The sequence below is a fragment of the Triticum aestivum genome, chromosome 3B (assembly GCF_018294505.1).
Source record: "Triticum aestivum cultivar Chinese Spring chromosome 3B, IWGSC CS RefSeq v2.1, whole genome shotgun sequence".
In the NCBI taxonomy this organism is placed as follows: domain Eukaryota; kingdom Viridiplantae; phylum Streptophyta; class Magnoliopsida; order Poales; family Poaceae; genus Triticum; species Triticum aestivum.
Genome location: NC_057801.1, coordinates 240,946,637 through 240,955,102, shown reverse-complemented (window position 1 = coordinate 240,955,102; position 8,466 = coordinate 240,946,637). Strand labels below are relative to the sequence as shown.

General features: G+C 44.1%; 1 long non-coding RNA gene across 2 annotated transcripts; it reads right to left on the bottom strand.

Moving 5' to 3' along the window:
- Positions 1 to 615: 615 nt before the first annotated feature.
- On the bottom strand, positions 616 to 5,848 carry LOC123069525 (uncharacterized). 2 transcript variants are annotated; one of them, XR_006432604.1, is made up of 7 exons: positions 5,308 to 5,848; positions 4,077 to 4,265; positions 3,678 to 3,788; positions 3,108 to 3,240; positions 2,533 to 2,636; positions 2,193 to 2,284; positions 616 to 984 (listed from the first exon to the last, which is right to left on the bottom strand). It is a non-coding gene; the product is annotated as an uncharacterized lncRNA (long non-coding RNA). The 2 variants fall into 2 exon arrangements; XR_006432603.1 differs by having other exon boundaries at positions 2,533 to 3,240.
- Between the last annotated feature and the right edge of the window lie 2,618 nt (positions 5,849 to 8,466).

Sequence of the window (8,466 nt, the reverse complement as noted above, 5' to 3'; positions counted from 1 at the left end):
GTAGGTTATCCAATTTGTGCAAGATGGAGGAAATTCAATCTGCTAGGCTGCCGCAATGTACGACGAGTGCATCTTTTTTAGCAAGAAACTTTTCTAGTACTCCCTTCATCCTACTTATAATATATGATTAGATCGGGATCGCGCGAGGGTGCCGGTCCAAACGTTTTGGTCAAGCAAGTAATGTTAAGTTAGTAGGAACCAACGTTTTGGTCCCGCGGCTTGCCACGCGTTACCCTCCAAACAACAGGCAACCAAATATGAATAATCATTTTTAAATACAATAGAATGAAATAGTATGCACAGTGATTTTAGGGCACTCGAGTTGTCTGATTACAATGATAAAACTATAGAAGTATCAAATACATTACATGAATCATACAGAAGGCAACTTGTGTACATAATCCCTCTATGCTTTGTATGGCTAAATGATAGCGAGTAAAAGGCCATAGAGTAGTCTTTCACAGTAGATGTATAGTTGCCTCATCCCTGTCACCACAACATCTGGCTCGATGGCCGTATACTGAACTCATCGAATGGTCAACAAAATGATACATCCCATACAAAATTGGCAAACCAAAATATACCTGGTAATCAAATACTGGGACAGCCTAATCATGAAATAGAAGTGCGGGGAAATATTTACTTATGCATTGGTGCTATTTACAAATGCTCTTAGTCTCAGGTTTATTTGCAGCCAAACTCCAAACCATTCATCAGATTGGATACTGAAAATTGATCAAGTGAATTTGGCCATGAGTTGAAAGGTAAGATATACATAAATGTAGTAAATCGTGTATATATATGTAAGAAAGGTAAATACTAAAATACTAAAAAACTTTTAGTAATCTATACGTCATCTGAAGTGGGTTACAACAGACAAACCAACATGCTCAGTACTCTATTAACTGGCAGATTAAACATCTATTGGCTATTGTCTTGCGCTGCACCAAACAAAGCCCTCCTTGCACCTATTTGTCCAGAGACCTATACACCATAGCATTGGTTGTTAGATCAACAAGCAAAGAGCAATAACCTAACATACTTTATACTGAACCAGCAAGTCGGCATGCCATTATTGGCTTCTGCCTACATGTCTAAACTGAACCAGCAAGTCAGCACGCCATTTATTGACCAAGCAACATTGGTTCAGTTCAAAGTATGTTAAGTTATTGCTCTTTGATTGCAGCAGTATATAAGGTCAGGTCATGGCTCAAAAGTGTTAATGTTATAAACCATAAGTTCTTAATGAAGTACATGCATTTCACAATCAGACAATCTATTCACACATAAAGAGGGAAAAGTCAAAGACCAGATGTCATCTTACAGCTATAGGGATTAAAGCCCTTGGTTTGTGTGGCTACTCTAGCAGACTATCTAAGACTCATCTCTAGTATAGAAAAACAGAAATCCAGGAGCAACATTTTAATTAGTTCTGCACTCAGCTACTGCCCTGCTGTGTCCTTATGGTGAATGATTGATGGTGTATGTTTTCCTGATAGTTCTCTGTATGCCAACGTCTGAATTTTATCATTTTGCATTTCTCCAAACCTTTCATCCTCACTGCGATCCCCTGTGATGCACTGTCCATAGACAATGTACTTTCTAATAAAACATGACGGTGAACTTGAAAAAGAGTAATTTACCTAGCTACAACAACCTATTGTTTATGTTCCTTGCTTTTACAAATAGTAGTTTATGGTCGACACTTTAGTCTATATCTGTCACGCACCCATCTGGACTATAAATACAGCAACAGACACCATGGATCTACTACTGCGCCTCTCCCTTGACTATGCTCTAGCTATCACAGTGGTTTACAAATTCCAGATTCGTATTCAAACAAATGAACTATATAATGAGTCATGATAGGTGGGTGAGCCTTGCTACTGTTCGGTTGTAATGAGTCATGAACAGTGAAACAAAGAATTCTTGTCGCATATAAACATCTAAATAGAACACACCAAACCAGTTTTTTAAAGATGGATCAGCTTCATGCACAAAGTATCCACAGTGCAGCAACAACTGAACTAAAATCTTTTATCCATCTACTTTTTAAAGGAGGAAAAAACTCATCGCTATGTAACATCTTCCATGATAGCAGAACTGGAAAAGGAGTTAAGAGATAAGAGCGGAGTTGGGGATGGATGTAGTTCATGGGTGGGGTCAGGAGGCAAGGCAAGGAATCTGTATACCTTTGGACAGGACAAAGACGGCAAGGTCGCCGACACCGACAGCCTCTTCTGGCTCCATGAGCCCCACAGCTGTAAGCATCGATGATCTACTCCTTCAATAGAATGTTGATCAGATCATTAGTTTTCTATTTACCGCTAGAGATGCTTATTAAACAAATAGTGTAGTAAAACAGATGGCCAAGCCCGAAACGGTATGCCAACATATTAGCGCATATTTAGACCTTGGTAAAACAAAAAAGCGGTTGTCAGGTAATAGGAGTTATGGATTGCAATGGTTAGCATGGATAGGAAGACAAAATTCAGTAAAGAAAGCTTCTAAATATTGCCTTGGCTAGCTTACTTCTCACAGTGTTCGCGCTTCTTAGAAACTTCTTTTACCGGCCTTTAAGGTACTGTGCTGTCATCAATCGCCTGAACATTTTAACTGGATGTGTATCAAAGCGCCTGTAGAAAATGGCACATAATCAAGTGCACAATAGGGGCTACAACAGGATCTGCTCGAGATAGAGAGGAAGACTTTTCGTAGATATTGTGATTCTTCGGTCGCTCGGAACTGTCATTAGATGTGATTGTAAAACAGTGCGGAACACCGTTTGCATACAGAGTGTTCCTTTTATTGCTAAGTCTGAATACCTAGACAGCTTCCCAATGGTCTGGAAAAGAAGAAATAACTTTTCTTTCTTCACTGGTCCTGTGGATGACTGGTCTAATTTCAGTGTCAAGCAAGCATTTGATTTATACCAGCGAGAATAGGCTCGGCTGGTTGCCTGCCAAACGGAGGAAGGGACTCAATGGTAAATGGATAGTGCCACATGGCACAAATCCTTGTGTGCAGCTGTACACTCATGAACACCTCTTTAAAAGGCTGATTGCCGAAGGCATGTGCCTGCATGTTTTACCTTTGATTTTTCCTACCTTATTTCTGAAACTTGTGGGTCTTCTTTATCAGAAGCTCAGAACCTTGTATGTGTGGCTCTTATTGTGGATGGCTACGGCCGACTGGACGACGAACAGCGAATGCGACGGATGCGCTCAGATCCCGGACCAACTGCAATACAGCAAGTTCGGTCCAGTCTCAGCTATAGCAAGTTCAAAACGCAGTACATAATATAAAAAAACATCATATATTAGTATATGGAATGAACATGAACAATTATGGAATCCTATCTTAAAGGCCCTATATGAAAATGAAAATAATACTTCTTGAAAGGAAAGCAGGAGGAAGCAAAAGACATATAATAGTAATGGCTCAGTACAAAACCAGCCCCATAAGAGCAGATAATCACACCAAATGGCAAGGTAAGTATTCCCTGGCAAGTACTGGACCGGAAAACTCTGACTGGAGCTACATGATATTAGAGCTAATCTGACTGAAAATTCACTTAGTAGCAGTACATCACGTGGGTCCATCATAACATCAAAGATCATTCTGCCTGGGATTCACAGTCTACTGTGTGATGCAATTGCATGATTTTTCTGGTTTACCTGAACAGCTAAACAAGGGTTTTTGGTGCTAGATGGCACATGTCCCGATGAGCAATGGTCAAGGATCTCGGCCGTGTCCATGGAGGCTGAGAAATTAAGATGTTTCTTGATCTAGCAAAAGGGTACGAGGTTATTCAAAAGAAGGAAGCATTTATATATTCAAATATTCTTCAGCATACCCGCCATCAAATTTAGATGTTTCTTGACTAAGTAAGGAAACACACAATTGAGAAACAGGGGATGGACATGCATCCATTGGAAAAAGGCAGAGATAAATTGCAATACCATCGATTCATCTTTAGAAAAGATTCAGAATTTCAAGTCAAAGATAAATTCGTATTGGTAATGTAACTACTATTGTACTTGTCGGCTTTTAAGGTACTTTGCTGCTTCTTGTACCTGATCCTTTGTTAGAAGAGTAGGACAAGACTTCATATTGATGCACACTCTTCTCTAAGTATCTTCTCTAAGTACCTTCTGGCCATGTACATATATGATTATAATCGGCACACCAATCAGCAGGAACAAAAGGGCCCATAAATCAAACCTCGGAAGTGCACACTTCAGCCTTGACATGCTCAGAACAGCCTTTGAACCATGTTGCAAATCAATAGAGAAACCATGTGAGAAATCACTCAGGCAATAGAAGTCACAAGAAGCAAGAAATTGAGCTAAAAATAATAATACGCAAGTACACCCATCTTCTTCACACAACTATTTGAACAACAAAAGAATGTACAAACTGCATGGGGGTATGCAACAACACTGATTTACCCAACTTAGGAAACCAGTTCTACTGCAAATCAAATAGTAAAGGTTATGGTGTATTGCATAACTGAAATTTTTGGCTATAAAGAGTTACTAATTTGTTCAGCGTAAACTGGATGGCTGTCGATGAAAACAGGGAAAACTTTAAAACTCACTCAACATGGGAAGCCCAAAATAATGTTATGTTATTACTCATGGAAGCTCTCCATGTTATGTCATTACTTATGAAGATCAACCATGGCAACAACAAGTAGTCAGGTCGATATGTGTTTATTTTGTTACACAAAGAAAAATAGTGACACCCTAATTTAGATCGACCGATTAGAGCAAGCTGCATACTATCTCCTTATGGATTCCTCTGTAGTCTATTTCCGTAGCATGAATCCTCAGCATGCACAAGAATCAACGTGCAGCTTTTTTACTAAGAGGTCCATGTTTTCATTGCCACACCTCAACCAGGAAAGAAAAAATTCCAGGATTAAGCGGAACCTAAATGCGTCTAGCTCATGAGATTCCACCAGAACAAGAAGCATCAAAACTTTGAATCCTCCTAATACCCCCATGTGTAGGACCAGAACAGAGCAGAGACTCTTCTTCTAAATCAACTAAGCAAGCATCTTGGACCCGGACTCAGCAAATCTCATTGATACTTAATCCAAAACCAAAACTATCCTCAAAAACCCATCTCACTCATATTAAAAGTGCAGACATCATGCTGCACTGTCCTCAAAAAACCATTTCGGTCATATGCAGAATACTACTGAAAATTATAGCTTAGCATACTGGAGAGGGAAATTTCGGTAATAATCGGAGTACTGACCACAGCATGAGCGAGAGGGAGAGAGAAGGGGGGCAGTAGTACCGGGAGTGGGCTGCTGCTGGGTGTCGTCGGGGACGAAGGCGCTGCCGTGGAGGAGGGGGTCGGCGTCATCGATTTTCGGCTGCTGCTTCTCCCGCTGAGCAGCAGTAGCTTCAACGCCTCATGCTTCTCCCGCTGGGCACCGAGGAGGAGAGGGAGACAAGCGCACCGAGGGCAACGCAGGCGAGGACGGCGAGCAGGACGCGGTAGGACGCCGGGGCCGAGGGCGACCGGGGGTCCTCGAGCGCGAGGAGGACGGGGGCGGAGAGGGGCACCTCTGGTGGAGTGGAGGGGGCGGGCGCAGCGCGCCGTCCTTGCTGCCGTCGCTGTGGGGACGAGTGGAAGGAAGAGGATGCAGCAGTGTGGGGCTGGCCCTGGACGGCAGCGGGGCAGGGAGGCGCGGGCCGAGCGGAAGGAAGAGGAGAGGGGGCAACGGCGGCGGCGCGAGTGCGGGATGGGTGCCTGGGCGAGCGACCGCGGCGGCGGCGGCCGGCGGCGGGGCAGAGAGGCGGGTTAGGGTGTGGAGAGAGAGAGAGAGAGAGCGAGTGCGGGAGGAGGTCGCGCAATAGGAGCGGGCCCTTTTTATACCATAGGACGCGAAATGACGAAAATGCCCTTGGCGGGGCGCTGTAATTACGCGCGGTGGCAGACGTTTTCTATCACTATTCATTCGTACAGTGTCGGAATCATCCAGCGGCTCTATCCGACGGCCCAGATCGCATCAAGCAGCCAGATCCAACGGTCAGAAATCCAAATCGCTGAGGAGGCTTGGTGGAACACTCCTCTTATATCTGGATATTATATTGTGGGATGGAGGGAGTATTTATTTCTTTCATCATAGTCAGGTTATATTGTGGATCATCACCATCCCCGGGAGCAATAATTCTAATGGGAAAATGTTCATCAGGGTGTACTTTCAAATGATCTCTTGCAACCCTAAATTGCTGGATCAAAGAGTAAGAGCATCTCTAGTGGCTAGTGTAAATTTGGTAGTCTATATCTTCACATACACAATGGTGTAATTTTTTTCATTTTAGACAACCTCAGTTTTTCAGTGGATTGTCTAAATTTGGTAGTCTATGTCTCCAACGGCTATATTTTCAGCAGCTACTTTTCCAATGGCTCTATTTTCAACGGCTATATTTTCAGCGGCTATATTCCAGGTCTATATATACCACCCCTCCCACCTCTCATTCACCAATCCTGGTTGTGCCTTCTCATTCCTCTCCTGAATTCCTTTGTCTTCTCTCACACAACAGAATGATGAGTGGAAACATTTCTTCTTTGGATATGCTCATGAATCCATCGTCGTCTTCATCTGATCCTACATTCATCATGTCCAGAAATGAGGAGTTGTTGATCTATGAGTCCATCTCATATGAGTTTTCCATCTGCACACAAAGAGCAGTAGCAGCAATATTCAGATATTTAGAGAACAATACCAATATTCAGATACAGGGAGCAGCAGCAATATTCAGATACAGGGAGCAGCAGCAATATTCAGAGAGCCGGCGCTCGCGCACACGCTACTACCTCGCAGTCGCCTCGCGCTCGTGCCTCACAGCCGCTGCTCACAGCCGGCGCCCCAGCCGCTCGCGCACATGCTCGCCGCCGGCGCCGTGCTCGCAACCGGAGCCCCATCTCCTTGCCCCTTCTCTCGCATCTCCCTGCCCCATCCGCAAGGGCGACAGTGGCCGGCGGAGGCGGCCGGATTTGGCCTCAGATCCATCGGCCCCATCTCCCTGCCCCGTCTCTTCAATCACTCTCCCTCTCTCTGAATCGGAAAAATAGAGCGTACCTCAACGACGGCGAGCTCCTCGGAGCAGTGGCGTGGGCGTCTTCTCGTCTCCAACTTCTCCAGATCGGCGCGGAGCGAGCTCGCGAAGGGGCATCTCTGTTTGGACGTCCTCGCTCCATCGTCTAAATATGGACAATGCGTAGCGATTCGGGTGGACGTCTAAAATTTAGACTAGCACATACACAAGCCGCTGGACACATTTTTTGGCCGCTGATGGTTTATATTTGACATAGACTATGGGATACACAAGCCACTAGAGATGCTTTAATGTCCATGAGGGGACATATAGTAAGACCTATGTGCATAGGAGGCTGGGGTATAGGAAATAGGAGTATATGAGAACCCGCACATGGACAAACAGGCTAAGGTAAAAGCAGAGACCAAGCAACATCAACAGCAACTTATACCTTTAATAGACTCAACAAAGTCATTAGGAAAACAATGTCATTAGGAAAACTTGCAGCGGGGCTTTGACAACATGAGCTAAACACATACATCAATAAAAGAGTAAGGGCCAAAATCACTATTCTGATCTTGTCAGAAAACTTTGTCACCAAATGAACTATGCATGAAAAAAATCACAATCTGACCCTTTTCAAAACGCCATAGTCCGCGGCGTTTCTAGGCCACAGTCAGGATAGAAACGCCGAGTCGGTCCGCGTTGCTGGAAACGTCATGAGCTTTGGCGTTTCTGCCCCAGATATAAACGCAAGGGCCTTTGTGAAAGTGCATTATATCGACAAGAGGGGGGTGAATAGGCGATTTTTATGAATTCTTCACTGAGGAATTTTCTGGTGAGGAAATTCCTTAGCGAAGAACTACTTGCAGCGGAATAAGTACTCAGAAGTAAACATAACAGGATACAAACATAGTCATCATGATGAAATGAAGACTAGCACAGAGTACAGAAAGCGTAAGCACAGGATAACAGGATGAAGACGGACAGACTGAAGAAATTGAACTGAGGAATTTGTGAAAGTCTTCAGTCAAAGTCTTCAAGCACAGATATGAACAATGTACAACACAGTAATGAGGAAATGAAAGAGTTGAGGAGATAGAACCAGTTAGTTGGTGAAGACAATGATTTGGTAAACCAGTTCCAACTGCTGTCTCAGTTGTACGTCTGGTTGGAGCGGCTGAGTATTTAACCTCGAGGACACACAGTCCCGGACACTCAGTCTCTGAGCCGCAACTCAGGACACCCAGTCCTCACCGTATTCTCCTTGAACTAAGACCACGCAGGCCTCGTCCAATCACTCGTGGTAAGTCTTCAGGTGACTTCCAAACCTTCACAGACTTGGTCACTCGGCGATCCACAATTCCTCTTGGGTGCTCTAGACCTTGACGCCTAACCGTCTGGAAGA